The 19,509-nt window shown below is 41.0% G+C and overlaps 1 protein-coding gene across 2 annotated transcripts in view; it reads right to left on the bottom strand.

Annotated features, from left to right (window-relative positions):
* Positions 1 to 6,516, bottom strand: part of RCAN2 (regulator of calcineurin 2) — a 73,818-nt gene extending 67,302 nt beyond the window's left edge. For both annotated transcript variants that reach the window (XM_061461003.1, XM_061461004.1), the window contains exon 1: positions 6,410 to 6,516. The gene's annotated coding sequence lies outside the window, so the exon portion shown is untranslated. The remainder of the gene's footprint in view (positions 1 to 6,409) is intronic.
* Positions 6,517 to 19,509: the final 12,993 nt, after the last annotated feature.

The raw sequence follows: 19,509 nt of genomic DNA, 5'->3' as shown, positions 1-19,509 counted from the left end.
CTTTAGGAAAATCCTGCTGCCTTTGGAGCCTTTACTCCAAATCCATCGCATAGAAAGGTAATGTTATGACACACAAGTAACAAGCCCATACATCAAATACTATGCCTACTATTGATAACAACAGTAAACTTCATACCAGCCAAGAGGAATAAGTAAAGGTCCAATTAATTATTGGTGTGTTAATTAGTATAAATTCAGGTATTCATCAATCCTTAGTACAGGTGTAATACACATCAGCTACAACCTCTACAGAGCTCCAATAAGCTGACTAGAAGTCATGGAGAAGCATAATAAATCCCCTGATACTTTTGTTTCTTTTAATCACAATATGTAATCATTGGCTGGTTTTCCTCCTCAGAATGAGTTAAAGAATTACATAAACAGTATGCTCATCTGTTTCTGATTTACTCTACTGCATGCTTGCTATTCTCTATAAATAGTTGTAAATATTAGTTCAAATACACTATTTAGGACTAGTGTCCAAAATTAAACTCTATGGGCTTATTACACTTAATCTTGGTAAAGCAAAGCTAAATTAGTTCAAAGCTTGATCCATTCATTTAAGAGGTCATGGGATCAAGGCCTAATCAGGTCATATTTAAGAGACCAATATAGAAGACTTATTTCTGAAAATTAAAAACTGAACAGAAAGACACAGGAATATTAAGTCATCGTTAATGTCTTCTTGAATCAAAACCTACCAAAACCTGTTTTCTTAATCAGTGCTTATGCAGCTGTGCTCAAGTAATGATTTTCTTAGGGGAGCAGGGCATTGCTTTGACATTCTGCTCATTTTTAAAAGTGATAAATTTAGCCAAAGAAGATGGAAAGGGACATGGCGGCAATCTTTGCACCCCAAAAGGCAGCTGCAAATGGAGAGAAATAACTTCTTGCTGCCAGGGCTAAGGCAGAGAGGCTAAGAACCACACTGGTACCAACACATCACCAGACAAAGCCATGATAGCCCTTGACAGTGCTAGGTAAATGGTTAGGACTTGATGATCTTAAAAATCTTTTCAAACCTGCACAATTCTACAGAGCTAGTCTGCCATGCCTGTGCCTTTCATATAACTTCATTTCTGCTGCTGCTCTGAAATGATACTTGGCTGATAACAGCACATCATACCGTGACATAAGGTTACAGAAGTGTCAGTAATTTTACTGCTGAGGTCTCAGGGCTAACAACAGAAGTCCTCAAGAAAACAAGCTGAAGTCATGCTCCAAAAGTATCAGTTTAGAGCACAGAGTCCACGCTTGCCACACTCTGATCACATAACAGAGACAGATTTACTAGCCAGTATTATTTCTCACAACAGCTAAGGCTGGAAGGGGCCTGGACTGGGCACCTAGTCCAAACCACAAGGTCAGACCAGGATAACTCAGGACCTTATCCAGAGATAAGCGCTGTACAGCAATACCACTCAGAGCACATGTAGCGATCTGCAAAGAGCTGGCAGGTCACAGGATCTTAACTGTCCTCCTTTTCCAGGTACCAAAGTATGTTACACAGCTAAAACCAGAATAGTTTTCTAGTGCTTTATTCCATGCATGTGATTTATGAGGGAGGGGTTGAAAACAAGCAAGAGTGCAGTGCTGTAAAGAAGCAGGTATAGTAGGAAAGCCTCTGGCCAATTACCTCCTTTTACTGTATCAACCTAAGGATGGGTTTTTAGACTATCCCATGCATACCAGTAATTTCACCAGCTCAAGCTGGTATTAGCACAAGTATCTCCAACTAATTTCAGTTTAGGAATTTAATTGTAACGGAAAAGAAAGCCTAAATAAGTGGCAAAAGAAATGCCTACTTCAACAGTAGGCATTAATGTAGTAGGAACTCAGTATCACAGCAATACTGCCTCTGGTAATTGAGCCAACTCACTTGAGCCTAGTATTACCATGAATTTCTGTATAAATGTACCCAAGTACGTACCATGAAAAATAAGCAAAACTCACAGCAGCCACTACTGGGGAAGACACTTAAGTTCACTCCGGCAGAGAATATTAATAGATCTTCTACTCCAAACACAATCTCTAAACATGCTTACCATCATGTCTAGCATGTGCTGAGATTCATTGCTTCTAGGTTTATAAAAATAAACTTCAAGCCCAATATGTTACAAAATAAAGTTTACATGCCTGAGAGTATGAAGTACTTCATTCACAACAGGCAAAGTTCTTTCAGTCAGTGAAAATGCTGACTATTTTAGAGTCATACTGGCCAAGAACCTTCCCCCCCCACCCCAAACATTAAGCTGGAGGAGTCCAGTCAGCAGAAGGGGATGTTTCAAGCCAACTTTACACAACAGACTCAAAAGTACAAAGATGACACAAGCTGATACTCAAAAGTTGAAGGAATTTGGATTACGAACGAACATTCAATAAGCATCCTAGCGAGAAGGGGAAAATTAAACCAAACTGGGAATAGCGAAGTTTAGGACCCACAAGAATGTCCTAGGATATAATGAAAGCGGGATCTGCTGGTTGAATGGAACTTGGAGGGGACAAACATACTTGAATCAGCAACATTTGTTAGCACACTTCAATGCTTTGGGCTGTAAATTCAGACTGAATGGACAAACAAGCACTTCTGCCAAAACATGCAACATAATCTGTCAAGTACTTCAGGCTTCTTGCCCCAACACCAGTCATTTTCCTACACAGAGGAGGGCCCCACACAATCTTTTGTAGTAAAGAAAGCATTTCCTGCTCCGATTCATGGCACAACCAAACTGATACAGTTAAAACACCAGGCCTAAGGAAAAAAGGTTGGGTTTAATTCTATGCATAAAGTAGGTAACTGACCTGATCAACTTAACAGCTGTGTAAATATTTGTAGCAACCAACTTAGGCCCAGTTTGGGAGCAGAGAGACAACAGCAAAGGTTGGAATTGTACTTTTCAGCAACTAACCTACTTAAAGAATTCATGAAATTATAATCTTGAGTTTTCACAGCTCCGCATGAACTTCATAATAAGTCACATATGGGACATTATCTTCAGCCAGTCATGAGTTGGAAATCTTACCACCTTCTGCATCATAAATAACTTTACACATATATATAAAGCAAATAACTACACATCCTTTATTATGTCTGTCAAACTACTTAAGGCTCAGGTATTTTTTTGCTGGTAGCATTTTGTAGCTTCTTTGAATTTACTTAGCTACAGGCAGTCCTCTGTCAAAAAATATTATCTTCCTGATTATTCTACTAATTTGGAACAAAAGAATTTACATTTCAAATCCCTTAAAATAATTAATTCCAAATCATGTATAAACCATGAACTGCATTGTCATATAAAATAAACCAAATTACAAGTCATCTTTTATGTAACTATAATACAATCATGTGATCACATTCCCATTTATATTAAAGCTCCTTTCCACAACTGCTGACAAAATAAGCTAACTCCTCCTCTCCTGTTGTCCTTCTTATAAAAAAAGACAACAACCAGAAAGACATCCAAATAAGAATAAACCATTGTCATCTTGCCTTTAAAATGTAAGGACTCCAAAGAGAGCTGTGCATTTGCTTCTCCCTTCCCAAATCAGGATATTTTTAAACATGTAAGATACCAGGAGCTGTCATCCAGAATTTCAAAAGAAGTAGCAACACCATAACAGCAACACTAAGGCATCATCCAGCACCAACATTGATGCTAAATTAGTTCACCAAGATCTTAACAGGGACCACACTAGTAAACTCCATATCAGAATTGTTCCCCTTCAAAGACAGAAATATACACAAACCTGAGCCCAAGTCCAAGTAACCTAATGCTGATTGTTTGCCACATCCCTTTATCCCCTGTAAATAAAGTTCACCCATATGCAATCTGTGTTTCTATACTATTTCTGTATTTGGTGTAGGGTTTTGACCTTAAGCCTTCACATCAAAAAAATACTAAATTACTTGAAATTTCTCCTCCTGTGGTCAATGTGTGTAAGAGCTTGAAATCTGTGACAGTTCAAACCACGAAGCAAACACCCTTCCCATAGGAACAATTAGGTTATGTCAGTGTTCAACCCTACAGGTACTGTAACTGAAAGCTCTGTAGAGATTCCAGGTGGGAGCTAAGCATTCACTCTGTCACCTCACTATTTTTAGACATGCTACACCTCTAATTAAAATTAACAGAGACTAGCAAAATTTCATATTCACTGGCAAATAGCTTACTGAAAACTGTTATCAAAAAGTATTGCTTTTTTAGCGTTAAACCAAAAAGGCAAAGATGTACATCCTGTGATGGAGTCAAACCCCTACAGAGCAAACAACTGCAGCTGAAATTTTGCTAAATTAAGACAACTTTAGCACATGTGTCTGAATGGACCAAAGCTTTATATACCACCAAGCATGTATAGATTTATCCATGTTTCTTATGGAAAATAATAACGCATTTCTTTGGTGACCATTTTCCATTTTTAAGAGGTCTTAGGAAGAGTCCCTGAGGGACATCAAGAAACAGGGACAAATCTTTTGAAATTGCTAGGAAACTTTACTTTTTTTTTTATTAAACACTGCTTGCCATGACAAACATGGCTAAAAATAGACTAAAGCAAACAAAATGGTACAAATAGAAGCTTTAAATATAATCATTATAAACTAAAAGTACTATTGAGTCCCAAATACAAACCTGGAAACCATAATCTACAGGAATTAAGAAAAGTTTTGGAAAAAAGAAAAAGGGGGGAGGCAAAAAAATGTTGAAGTTGTTTTTCTAGAAGGGTCCAGAAGAGGTACAGGGATTCTACCTCTGCTACTGAAAGTACAAAACCAAACAGCAAGCTATACCATAATTTGGGGGGGGGGGGGGCAGGGCAAGATCAGTCTTTGAATAGTCACTGAATTAACAATAGCACAGTCACCAGTTCCTGTCATGTCAGCCTAAGGATGCAGCTCCTGCTGAAACACCCGGACCCACAGTGAAGACTTCAGCAGAAGGCACAAGGATATCAGGGTAGTTCAGATAATAGTAGCCTGTTAAAATTTCATTCCATTCTGCAAAATTAACACTGGACACAAATATTATTTTTATGGGGTGGTAATTCTTCACTGTGGAAAGCTCCCATCCACTTAAATTGATGTGTTTTCCTCAGAGAGAGCAGAAGAGAACCTCATGTGACAGGATTAATGAGCTGTTGTAGTCTCAAAAGTAATACAGACTATAGTCACCCCTTCCCTCAATCTGCACCTCAGCATCTCACACCTGGACATGGACTATTCCCCTTACAGTAATAAAAGTTACTGGTACTGTGGAGTCCACTTGCATTTTTAACTCTGGTTAGCACCACACAAAAATAGCCTCAACCTCCACTATTGCTCTTGCAGAAGTGGCAGATATGAGGAAGAGGATTTTATTATTATTTTTCCAAACACTATCTGGTGCAAATCCCAAATATTCTAATCCTTTCCATTGACATTCTAGTCATATTAAATTTAGCTGAGACTTTGTAACTATTTTTGGAAGCTTTTAGCATCCAAAGGGACTATTCAGTTTTATTCATCTAAAGCAGGGCTGGCCAGCTCAAGCAGTTCAAGACCTGCATATTGCTGTGCCTCCCATGCCAAGGATGTATCCCGTGACTAGTAAAGGAACTCTGTTGGCCTTGGCTTGCCAAGTAGTCTGTACCTGAAACCCTGGAGAAAACAAGCCAGCAGACACTGGTGCTCAACCCTACTAAGCCAAGACTCCAGCACCATTCCACAATGGGAAGATGATACTATGAGCAACCAATGCCAGGCATGAAGATTTTACACATGGTTCTTACAGTCAAGAGCTGAGCCATGATTAATCGACCACTACGGTTACCATGGTAACATTAAGGCATTCAAAGAACAAAAATCCCCAAACCAAAGAAACCAGAACAAGCTTTTGGATTACCTTCACTTGGCCTCTACACTACACTATTTAAAGCAAGCCAGTTTTATAAGGGACACACAGCACTACAACATTGCTGGCCTGCAGCCAGACCTGTCACCTCACACAGAGGTCAGTGGAACACATTTAATAGCCCTCTAGCTTGTAATGTGAAATTCATAACTAGACTCCAATTCCTACCAAGACCTACTTCCCTTTTCCCTGCTAGGAAAAAAAAAGGAAGAAATCCTGTATGTCAGTACCATATGCAACAGGAGCTGTTCACAGTGTTTAACTCCTAGAAGGTATTCAACACTGATGACTTGGAATAAAATGTCATTGTTTCCTTGAAAAGAATTTTCTGCTGGTACACACAAGTGATTTAACATAAAAAACACCAAGGACACCAATGCACCGACAAGCATTTTCAAGACAAAATAAGCCACCAAATCTAAGTAAGCACTGTAATATTTGGAAAGCAGCAAAGAAGCTATATCACATAGCTGACAACCTTCTCAGAAATTTAAGGAGAATGGGACAAGAAAGGCAGCACTTACTAGATAGCAAATTTGATAATTTCCATAAAGTAATCTTCTGTCCTTTCGACTATTTGTAGTTTTTGAGATTTATACTCTCACAGTATCCAGACTTCCATCTGTTCAGGAATGATGTGCGACCATATAATTCAGTTTTACTGCAAGAATAAATGCAGCAGAGTTTCTTTACAGTAATTTGTATTTCCAAGGAAAAAGAGCTTTCCTTTTCCACAGAGCAACCATTCTAAGTAGGTAAACAACACTGAGCAAACCAATTTATAAGTGCAGAACTCGAAAGTTTAACACAGTGGCACAGCACAGCAAAGCATAACCTCTGATTAAACTTTAGTTTACACTTGTGCAGTATGATGTCTCTCAGCTGTATAAACCTACCATGCATTTTCCTGTTAGGAAAGTAGATTACACTCCAAACTCACGCAGTAAAATGACAAAATACTTTAAAGGAATACAAAAGAATCTAGGAGAGGCGTGTAAACAACAAACCAACAATTTCGGAGAGCTACATGGCCTATAGACATCACACATCGCTGCGCGACACTGGACAACTTTAAAGCAGCCCAAGAAGATTCTCCCTCAGAGATACGAACTTCGTTGCATGCACCCCAGCTTTAAGGTGCACGAGTAGCCGGGACAGGTCCGCAGCGCTGCGAGCACCCACCTGTCCCGAGCCGGCACTCATCACCTCCTGCACGGCCGCGACCCGCTTCCCGCCTGCCCCACATAGCGGGTGCTCCAGCACCTCACCAAGCTGCTCCTACCCGCACCGGCCGGTCCACCCCCCTCAGCGCGCGGCTCCCCACCGCCAATCGCAGGAAAGCCCCGAGCTCGCCCAGCATCCGAAAGGCCTCCGGCGAAAGGAGCCCCGAGGCAAGCGCGGGTCCCGAGGTAGGGGGCAGGACAGCGGACGCCGCAGGGAGAGCCGGCGGGGCGGTTACATAACCCCGCCAAGGCGGGCGCACACCGCCAGGTCGGCAGGGCAGGGCTGCAAGCGGAGGCTCCTTCGCGGCAGCGGCCCTACCCTTACCTGCTGCGGCTCGACCGTCCTGCACCTGGCCGCCCGCCTCCCCTCAGCCCCGAGCACCGGAACGCGCTAACAACTGCTCACCGAACAACACACACCTCTCACTACCCACTCCACTACCGCGGGGCCACAAGCCAATCAATAAACCCCTCCACCCAAACGGACAAGAGGGAACCACCAATAAGAATGCGAGGAGCAAACTGGCCCCGCCTCCTTCATGCCCTGGCCACGCCCCTCACCTCCCACCGCTTCGCGCCGCGTCTCGGTTATCGGTGCCGTACCTCTGCTCTGTGGGGAATCAGGGGAGCCTAGCGGGTGTTTCATGGCGGACCCGGTACACAGCGAGGGGTGGGAATCCGGCAGCGGCTTGTGTCGTGTTACCGGTGCGTGGCAAACCTTCCCTCCCTCAGTGTGTTGGTCCCCCCTGCCGTGAGGTGTGAGGTGGGGTGAGGTGAGGTGGGGAGAGGTGCAGCGGGGAGAGGTGCAGCGAGGAGACGTGGGATGGATGTGAGAAGGGTGGGATAGGTTTAGATGAGGTATAAGGAGGAAATTCTTCCCTGTGCGGGTGCTGAGGCGCTGACACAGGTTGCCCAGAGAAGCTGTGGCTGCCCCATCCCTGGCAGTGTTCAAGGCCAAGCTGGACACAGGGGCTTGGAGCAGCCTGGTCTAGTGGAAGGTGTCCCTGCTTGTGGCAGGGGATTGGAACTGGATGAGGTTGAAGGTCCCTTCCAGCTCAAACCATTCCGTGATAGGGCAAAGTTAGGTGGGATGGGGTAGGGAAATGTGGGATGCAGTAGGGTGGGAGAGAGGAGATGAGAGTTGGGGTAGGGTGGGATGGGGAGAGGTGTGGTGGGTTACAGAAAGAAAAGGGGGGATGGATGCTCACACAACGCCAGTGCACCTCAACATGGTGACAAACCTCTGAATGCCCTGTGGTGCCTCTGGGGGATGGAGGTCACAAGCACCATTCCCACCTCTAACCCCCAACCAGGAAACTGGCCCTTGAAGTGAGCTCCGTCTCGAATGGATCCAGTTGTCATCCCTTCTTCAGGTTAACAGGTGAATAAGGTGTACCTCCCCCTTAGAGATGGGGCCAGAAGGTACATTTGTAGGACACTTAAGGAACATCAAGGTTATAGCAGAAAAAGGCTTGTCACGCTCATGATTTTAAAAAGAAGAGAAAGCATTCAGATGCCCCCAAGGCATGCTTTATTAAAGGAAGGTCTATTTTCTCTCTTCCAGCCATGTGTTCAAGACTACTAAGCATCAGAAGCTAATGCTGATTTTCTGCAGTCTTCACGTTGGAATGTAATAGAGATTTAATCAATAGGGTGATACAGAAATGTAAATAGGTTTTTGTAAAGCTGGCTTTGAAAATCTATAGAATATAATGGAGAACTAGAAGACTCCCATATAATTGTTAAATACCCTATAAAAGATCTGTGGAAGGAATAATTCTCCATTAGTTAAAAAGAAGTATGCCATTTATAGCAGCATTTACCAATAACAGCATAAAATAACTGTTGTAATGAATGAGATCAATAGCATATCCCACCTGATCTCTGCAAATATGTACGAGCAATGCATTGTAGGTTGTTGTATTTGCAAAAGAAGAGTTTCTTCCTGGTCCCATTAACCAAGAACTGACTTATACCTTGATGCATATGTGGTTTAGACACCTTTCAGGCTTTCTTCTTTGGTTCTAATTTTATTTTTTAATATATAATAGGTAACTGATAGTAGTAGTTATTATTTCTTGTTTTAGCCTTGTGCCTAAAATGTGAATCCCTGACCATGGTTTTATTGCTTTAGGCACTGTGTAGAAGAGAAAGCAAGCTATAAAACCAAGATACCACAATACAAACTAATCAGGTTTTAAATCAAATTATATGCTTATCATCTTGGGTTTTGTTTTAGGAATTACACCTGGTAGGATATCTTCCTTTGTCTCCATTTACATGTGTTCCCTTTGCATAATGTCTTATTTTAATATTCTGAGTAGGAAGAGCTTTTACTGTCCCAAGTCTTATGTTATAAAATTTCCTTGTGTCTTCTTACCCCCATGCCTCTTAACCATGTCTTGTTTACAGTAGCCAGTCTCAAGTTTTATTCTTTTTCATATTTTCATATTGGGAATAATATTTTCATTGTGATGATATTGCCGTACTGTATGCTTTCCTTGTAGTAAAATGGGAATCTCTACAGTTATGGAAACAAGCTAACCCATGTTCAGAAAAAATCAGGAATGCCTAAATCAGTACTTTGGCTTTTATATGCATCCAGACATTATTTCTAAGATGAAGGAGGAAAAAAACAAATTCCACCATTTGCAGTAAAAATGCCTTCAGATTAGATAATAATGAGAATGGCAACAATTGCAGGGGCTTTAATATCCCCTGTTGCAAGCATTAAACATTTCTATTAGGGAAGGTCACAAAATAATACATTATTCAGACATGGAAAAATGGCACTGCAAAAATAAGAGACTAATAGTATCTAAGAGACCGGTCTCTTTGGAGTCACACCATTTACTCACTTAGGCCCCAGTAGGCAACCTGTGCTTCCTAAATGCTGTGGGTATTGTCCCACAGCTGAAGTGGTTGTAGAGTGCCAAAATCTGTAGGAAGCTGAAATTCTGGAAAGAATACCAAAGGAGGTGATGAAACAGCTGCTACTTGCAAGATTTGCAAGCAGTGCTGTAGTCCTGCTCCCACAAAATGAGTGGGAGTTTTGTTACTGATACCTTAGAGCACAGGCTTAGCCCATCTCATCCAAATCCTGAGCTGCTCATTATCTTCACTCTGCACCTGCTTCTTATCTCCAGATTGCATCTGTAAGCAAAAGTGGCCTCTCAAATGTACTGAAGTAACACTGGTGAATTTCAACGCAACTGAAGTACTGCAACCAAAATGTTTTTCCCCTCTATGTTATGCTGGCTTCTCAACATCAAAATACAAACACTGACTCGGTTCTGCAGCCTTTGCAGGAGCTTTGGTGACAAGAGCTTTCTCTTTTCAGCAGAAATGAGTAATATCGCAAAATCTGTAGAGTCTCAAGAAGTGAATGCTTCTTTTGTATTTGTACTCACTGAGATAATCCCAAATTCTTTGGCCAGATATGGATGATGATTTCGTGCAAATGTCTGAGTCTGGAGATTAGAGTGGATAAAGTAAGTAAAATTAGTGTTGACTTTATCAGCATTAGCGTACCCTTGATTGTTTCAGTTACTTTTTTAGCATATAATAATACTGTTGGATCCCTCTACTCTCTATCTTATCTCCAGCAGCCAAGACTAGATGCTTAGTAAAACAGAGTAAAAAAAGAAGACCATGTATTCTTCTCCTATTTACCTTATGATTTTCCAGCAACTAGTGAGGTAGGGAATACTGGAATTCAGGATTGTATCCAACCTACTACGCTTAGTAGCTAACAGTGGTCCTGTTCTCTAGGAGTTTGTCTTTAAGTCTTTTTGAGCCCGTTTTTGCTTTTGCTTTCCTCAGTGTGCTGCGATAATTCTTAATTGTGTAAGAGCATTTTCAAGTCTTCCTAATTGTTTTATTATGGTTTTTTTGTTGTAGAGTCAGTAAATGAAATTTCTTATCTGACCTTCTCACCATCATTATTTTGCAGACTTTAATTGGATTTCCTTTCAGTTATTCCCCTTTCAAGCTGATGCATTTTTCTCTATTTCCAGTGTGAAACTTTACCACCATCCTCTCTATTCTTTCTGATTTTACTAGAAAGCACTACTGTCTTTAAAACTTTAGTTCTACTAAAATGACTTGAATTTTGGTGGATCTGGAATAGGCAAGAGCTGTGTGGCTGAAGGACTCAGAACTCTGAGCGTATGAGTCTGATGACTTTGGGAGTCCCTTTGTCACATAAGAGGGGAGCTTCTAATTCTGAATGTTCCATTCCCCTTTTTGAACACTTACTAGCCCCACATAGACATTTTTAGAGAGCTTTCCACTTCAACCTCCAGATCTCCTGCAGCAAGGTGATAGCTCAAACCAGTGTCTATGTATGCTGAGCTAGGGTTATTTTTTTCCCATGTACATTACTTTGCACTTATCACTGCTGAATTTCATCTGCTATTTTATCACCCAGTCACTCAGTACAGTGAGACAGCATTGCCTCAACACCTCTTCAGTTCTATCCTGCATGCATATAGCAACTGCAAAGCAGCTTAGATACAACATATTGCAGATGTTTAAGTAGAAATGTGCAAAGCAAAGACTGTCTCTTCTCACACCTCACCCCCCTTTTTTTTCTTTTTCATTTCTCGACAGATCATTTTGCAGTTTCGGGTACAAGAATAATAATTGCACAAATGCAAAATTGCTGCAGATGAGAATAGCTTGCTGTAAAATTGCAGTCCCTGTAATGCCCTTGCACATGACACTCCATGAGCAGGTTTATCACGGAGCAGGGCTGTTTCCTTCTGTGGGGGTTTGGAGATGCAGAAGAGCACAGGGATGCTGCTTCTCTCCAAATCTGGTATGTGGGGGTCAGGCAAGTGGGGATAACCTGCGACACCACTCTGGGAACCCCTGAGCTCCCAGCCTTGCAGTGGTACAGGCCCTACAACTGGCTCTGTTGCTCCCTAAACCCTTTCTCTGGTATGACCCTTTTGTTCCTGAGCATCTTCAGGGCCAGGCAGGAGGCTCGTATTTTTTAAGGCAACGAGAATAGGAACAGAGTCTTCACATCTTCCATCCACTACTGAGAGTGAGGATTGCCTGAAGAAAAGTCTTTCTTTATGACTTGACATAGCAAAAATTCCATATCTAACATAAAGTGCCACAAAATAGAGCTTTATTACCTTACAGCTAACCCTCAGTTTTGAAAACAACAAAAATGCCATGTCCCGATTTCCGGTTAAGGAATATTTTTAACCAAGAAATGTTTTTTTAGCCTAGATGCATGATAGATTGAAGGAGAAAATGGGTTTCATTGACTTTTGAAACAATCTCTATTTCAAGAAATAAAAAAAAAAAAAAAAGCCTTTTGTTCTGTAACAAAGAACACCTTTAAGTACAAGTACAGTTCTCTCAAATCTGAAACATTATGGCCAGATTTATATTCTCCCATTTGAATGAGGACACTGGAAGATGAGGAGGGTTTAATTTTGTTGAAATACATGAGGTATTTAAGATTATTGTTTTCACTTATGTGCTTTCTGTTTCTTCTCAGTTATCATCATCCCTATACAAAATGAAGGCAGCGCTGCTTCTATCTCTGTACATACCTGCTCCCAAAGCTATGACCATCTCACTCTGGGGAGAAGAGGGATGACAAACTGCAGAGGTGGAATGGTAAGGAAACCGATTTCCTTTTTTCTTTAAAAGATTATTTTTTCCTCTTGATGTCCTTCTTTCCTCTTGATGCCCTTTGAGATTCTGCAGACCTTCTCTCTGCAGAATCTCAAAATGTTGTAACTGCTTCACTAAGGTCAAGGCCTGTGCAATACCATGCAAATTCAAAAGCAGTCTTGGAGCTATAGTCACAATTCAACAGCGTGAATGCTAATGTCGGCTCCAGTTCCTCAAGAATGAACTGTGGTTTGTTGCCCCATGTTAACAAGTACAATCACTTGATTTCTAGGATTTACCTAATCAAAATTAAGGGAGCTAGAATATCTGACTTGTCAAAATGATCATAAGGTTATAGAGGAAATGACAAAAATGCCAGACAAGTAAAATCCAGGAAATGAGCACAATTTAACCAGAACATAAGTTTAGCCTCTGAACATAATGTCTCATCTTTCTGATGCACTGATTTCTTTATTTTTTAGACTGAAATTCTCCCAGCAGGAAATGTCATATGAGGAAGTGCTGAACATCATGACGGTATTTAGCAAGTAATTCTTACCACCTCTCCTGCTAGTTCTTAGATTTGTGAAGAGAATTATTAGGAGTGACTTGCCCATTGTGACCCAAATGGAAATAAAAAAAAAAGCAATGAGCCATAGCTGTGTGACCTCAAGCCAAACGCTTCAAACTCGTGGACCTAAATATAGACACCTAAATAAATGGCCTGATTTTCAGAAGCAGTGTGCAACTCTGAGAGTTCTAGGTGCTCTGAAAAATCAAGATGCTTATGTAGGCATGTAAATACAGACTGAGCTGCTGAATTTGTTATTTAATCTGCTTCAGAATGTAAATAATTAAGAAAACAAAGGTACTACAAATACTATTTTTACATGTTATTTAGGAAACCACAGAGTGTAATTAACTGTGAGAAACTAATAGCTAATAGCATGGAAATTACTGTTTATTAATTGTTGAGAAGTGGAATTCCCCTAGTTCTGGAGCACAGCTAGACAGCTTTGATGGAGAAGTCCATTGTACTAGATTTCTTTGCCTTTTTAGTAATCTTTATCCATAATTACAGAGATTGACATAGAAACGCATTTAAAAATGTCAGATTAAGGAGTTTTGTTTATATTGAGAGAACTTAAAAAATTATATGTTTCATCATCTTAAAGTGTGATCCATGGTCTTAAGGCTTTTTGTATTTTCTTCCTGAAATCATCATTCCATTATTTTGACACTTCTAGGTGACTTTTGAAGGCATAACTGGAACATCACCGGAAGCAGAGGACCTGATCTAGTTGAAGATGGCCCTGCTCGTTGCAGGAGGTTTGGACTAGATGATCTCTGTAGGTCTTTTCCAACCCAAATTATTTTATGATTCTATGATTGTGAATTATGGGTTATTGGTCAGCACATGACATCAGATGCACATTCAGTTAATAGAAAATAAGCAGCTCAAGCAGGTAAGTAACAACCGAGACTGTATTTTTGTGTCTGAATTATGCCTAGAAGTAAAAACTTACACACACAGCCTGTTTTGACACTTCTACTATGACATGTTTTGTTTAGACACATTATATTAGTGTATGCTTATATATAGTATGTATTATGGCATCACTGATTGACAGTTGGCCCCTAGATGGTGCCAGTACCTACAAACTGCCAGCCCTTGTGCAAGGTGAACACTGGAGATGGCAAAATGGAAATGGTCTTTGTGACACAGATATTCTTAGGCAGTCATACTTTCCACGACACTGAGTCACTGCATCAGAACATCTCTGAAGAGAGTCCTTCTGCCACATCACCCAGAGGGAAGTCTCTACCCCTTCCTTCTGCTTTCTCAGCAGTGTGACAGAGCTCCAAAAGAGATAGCTAGTCCATCCAGTCATTATTCCCTACCTAAGCATCAATCTGCCAGTCATACCCTTTTAGTACTGCACTCCAACTTTAAGCTTTCCAGATATTGGGCAGCCTGGATATCTGAAAATCCTGAAGGAGAGAGTATACTGGGTTTACAGCTGAGCTGGGAAGGGGGAAAAGGGCATTAGTGAAATTCCCAGAGAGGATGGGAACAGTAAAGGGAAGTTTAAAAGGAGAGAAGAAATGGATCCTCTGGTCTAGATTCTGCTCTTGGGCTGCTCCATGCCTCCTCTGGAGGAAGACTGCTCTGCTGTGAGTTCATCATGTAAATCTGCAGAAAGGGCCTTGCTAGAGGTGTCCCATTCAGCAACCAGCCTGCCAGCACCAGGTTGTGAAGTACTCAGTCCAGAAGGTCAGACAGCCCCAGCTCCCACCTTTTGCCCAGCTCCCACCTTTGACCCCTGTACAAAGTTGTCAACACTGGCACATCTCCATGTGGAGGGATAAATGTATCTTGTCATGTGCAGATCAGTGCTGGCAGGTGTGGTAGCTCAGGATGCTTTAGCGATTGCAACTTTTGCTATGTTCTGTCACTTGCATTTGTCCTGTCTTGTGGGTATGTTGAGAACTCATTACCCAGTTTATTCCTACAGACCCATGTGCCTACATGCGCTAACCATTCATGTCCAAAAACCTCAACCAGACTGCAAGGCCAGAGTCTGTAAGAAAAATTTAGCAAAGCTGAATATGTTGATGAATACCCGAAGGACAGAATATAACCATCTCCTGCTGATTCAGGTCTTTCTGTTATTTTAAGAAACAACCAGATCATTGTGATAAGACTGGCTTTTAACAAAGTGGTTCTTCATTTCAGTTCATGGTAAGCAAAGACGAGTTGCCAGGTTTTCAAACAGTAAAATATTCTTTGGTTTACTTTTTCAGAAAAATGAAATTCAAACCTCAGGTTTAATGCCTGAAAACACCCCTGTAATGATCCTTTTTTATCTGTGTATTATTCCAGTTGTATAAGCAAACTTAAAATAGTAAATGATAATACCATGATTTGGGCAGTACCTTGAGCTATAATGAATTACTTAAGGAGTAATTAGAATTAAAGTAGAACTCTTTAAGTATCTTGCACTGCTCATCTATTCATTTTTAACCTGGGAATCACACTTGGGCAGGCATGTCACGATACTGAAAAGCACTTGTTTTTCTTTCAGTATCAAGCAAACAGAAGGACACACAATGCTTTTCTGAGCAATGATGGTTTTCAGAATAAAGGCCAGATAAAAGGCCAATGCCTTGAAATTGCCTCTGGATGTGTGTCAGCAGTAACAAAGACCAACACTATGAACCCACTGAAACTTTTGTGTTTAATCTGGAAGAGTCAAGTCTAGCTATAATTGAGACCTTTGACATGAGGAAAAGTGACAGAACTCTGTCTTCAGCCTGGAGCACACTTTACCAGTGCAACACATCACAGCTAGAGGAGCCTGGAAATTCCATTTCCTGATCTGCATTTTCAGAATGAGGCAAAAATCTCATTTCAGGTGGGAATCTGCTCGTTTTCTCTTCAGTCCACTGCAGAAAGGTACAGCAAGCTCCAAATGCCCATCCATAGTCAACTTTGGTATGCTAAGCTGGTGCTCAAGTCACTTCTGAGCCGGAATTCCCTTCCTTAAGCTAACCAGATCAACTCCAAGGCTTCACAGGCTTAGCAACATTTTCATCAACTTTCTGATGCAGCTCTGATGTGTCTCAAATTTATCAGCAGCCTTTTGGAGTCACAGCCAGGGTGGTTACAGTGCTATCAGTGTGAGATGTAGTTCCTCCTCTCCAGCATGGAAGTTCTCGTTTTCTCATACAAAATCCATGTTATCGCCTTCAGGCATAGTATCCCACTGGAGCTTGAGCCTGATTATTTGCTTATTTGCCATGACTCCTTCCTCACTTGTCCTTTTCAAAGCTGCAAAGATTGAACAGCAATAGTTGCACTGTACCTGGACATTAAAGCTCTTTTTATGCTTGTTGCTCCAGTACTCTGCTTGGTACTTGGGAAAGCTGATGTACGAAGTTTCTAACGCAGTAAAAGCAGCACATGAGTGAAAAAGCCTGGTAGAGCTTTGGAAATTTAGAGTATAGATGTAGTTTCTATCTCACAGGTAGCTGCTAGCAACCTTCTAGGTAACACTCCTCCAGAGTGGTTGCTCTATGAAAAGATGTATTTTTACTCAATAGGAAACTTGTCCATAGTGTTTAAATTCCAAGCTTTGCATTAAAACTAAAATATTTCTGAATTTCAGCATCCTAAAAAGAGTGAACTAAAAGATTTAAAATATTTCTTCTGAATATTTTGACCGTAACTCTACAATGTCATTTACTAGTAACATAAATATGACAGTTCCAATTCAGGACAGCACATAGCTTATGCAGAGTCTTACAGACATAGCTTACCATCCGTAAGCAGGCTTGAGTGCTCTGATGAATATGAGCAATATTTACAGCTTTTAATCCATATGGACTTTACAGCAGTGGGTAATTCTCATTGTCACCCCAATGCCTAGATGGGGAAATAGAGTCACTGAGGGATGAAGTGATTCGCTCAAAAAGCACAGTGAGTCAATAGGAGAGCTGGGAATAGAGTGCAGAATTCCCTGCGTTATCCATTGGAGTCCTTAGATAATATCATTTTATAAATGCTCTATCTTTGTAAAGACTTCAGTGCTAAAATTATCTTCCCAGGACTCTCATGGAAACAAGATATTTATAACTCCATTAAGCCTTTCCTAGTAATTTTATGATCAAAGTGAAAAAAAATAAGTAATGCTGTGCCAATCAGTCACATGTCCAATGTCATTCTGAATGGCTGCCATGATGAAAGCTTCTCCTTGGTTGTCTCCATTAAACACTTGCTGTCTTTTGAATGCCTTTCCTGTGTCTAATTCCTCTTCCACTGCATACCATGGAGGGGAAATATTTTTTGCCATGTGATGAGCCACACATTTAGAATGTACCATATAACTGGGAAAGATGCTTGCTGCCAGTAGAGCCTACTGGTTTATGCTGTAAATGTGACTTTATTGTTTGCCAGTTTCACCTAAAATGAGCAAAGCTACCTCAGTATTTCCACTTTCAAAATTACAGCACAGATGCCAAGACCAACTATAAACAGCAGGTTAGTGACTGAGGCATTTGGACCCTGGTTCAGCAAAGCACTCAAGCTTGTGCTTAAACTGAAATCCAGTCTCATTCTGCAAATCCATTGGAAGTGTTTGCTTAAAGCCAAACACATGCTTAAGTCAAGTTTTGTTTGGCACAGCCTTAGGCACAGCACAGAGCTAGGGCCTTAGAATTAATTTCTTTTTGAAAGGAAGTCATTATTTTTAGCTCACCTCTCACTGGCTTCAGCCATATCTTTTAGTCCCCAGATATCTATTTTCAGGAGGTATACGTGCTAAGCCTAAACTTCTGGTTTCTGTGACAATCAGTGGCACAGAAAAGATATCGAATACCGTTACTGGTGTAAAGAAAGAGACCACTTGAAATACTTGACTGCTAAGTACAGATGAGAGGGGCCTTCAGTGAGGCTCATTAGAGGGGAGACATAAAAGAAGTTGTGATTATTCTGGGAGGTGGCTGCTGATAGCAGGGGTGATCTTTTCACTGTGCTGACTGAAAAAGATTCACTTGGTCAACAATTTTAACTCAAAATGTTTACATGATTTTTCTGTCAAAAATTTCCACAGTAAATTTATGATTTCAGGGAAGATGTTTATGTTCTTCTCAAAGGTATCATAAAAGGTTTGGCAGCAATGTGATAGTTTGTGTTGTTTTATCCTGAAATTCTTTCTTAATATATAATAAAATTATTAAAGGAAATTTGATTTCAAAGAGTTTTATAGCTCACTTTTAGCTTTAGATTTCTTCTCTCTTGTTAAGCAGACTCCCGCTGTTCGTTTTTCTGGCTTAAACATGGGAGTTACTTATCCCAACATAAATGGTGACCACCATACAGTCCTGGCCAGCTCAACCGCAGGTTTTGCTCAGGTAGGTCTGGCCTATGGCACATCTGGAGGAGGAGCAATTGCATTTTCGAAGATGTTTTTCTGAGGGATGCCCTGATGTATTCCCTTTAACTTCCACACTTCCTACAGAAGGTAGAAATACAAGGATAGGTCAAAATAAATGATTTGATTTCTTTCTGTGGGCTTAAAAATCTCCTGCTTCATACGCCCTTGTGGTAGTGGAATGAATAAAACCTCATTCTGACTTCTTCTGCTGAGCTGTAGAAAAGCTTTCTAACGGTGGGGAGAGTTGGGTAAGAGGACAAATTCCCAGGGAAATTCAACACTGTTGTATTTAAAAGCAGACTGCACAAACACTTCATAAGAATAATTTAGATACTGTTAATCCACTCCTGAGCAGGGTTTCATGATGACCCTTTAATACCCATTTAACCCTGTCCCAGTGGGAAAGTCTTCCCCTTCCCCAGAAGCTTCTGAATTCCCAAGTAGAAGACCCCATTTAGATCTATCACTTGGCCACCACATTGCTTTACTAATCCACCTCTCTTCTTTTTTTCTATGTAGGAAAGTATGGTGAGTGCCTGGAGCTGTCATCCCTTATGTGACAGCCACATAGTGATGGGATCCCTGAGTCAAGCCCACTTTTCTTCACTTGCTTGCTTGGTATCTCTCTGGCTGTCAAGAACAGGTACTTCTTTCCTGCCAAGAGCCCACACTTCAATGAAAATATGTCCTGCCTTTCAGGACAAATATTCTCATGATTATTCTAGACTGGCAGGGAGTTGCTAAATCCAGTGGCCCAACAGAGGAGAGGCTTTTCCTTTTCTGCTCCTCTGCATATGGTGGGGGGGAACACAGTTGTTATCACACACTCCA

The sequence above is a fragment of the Pezoporus flaviventris genome, unplaced genomic scaffold (genome assembly GCF_033815535.1).
Source record: "Pezoporus flaviventris isolate CSIRO_AGI_PZ_B2104156 unplaced genomic scaffold, CSIRO_AGI_Pfla_v1 ptg000031l, whole genome shotgun sequence".
NCBI classification, from domain to species: Eukaryota; Metazoa; Chordata; class Aves; order Psittaciformes; family Psittacidae; genus Pezoporus; species Pezoporus flaviventris.
Note: the sequence above shows the minus strand (reverse complement) of the source record. Positions and strands in the feature narration are given on the sequence as shown.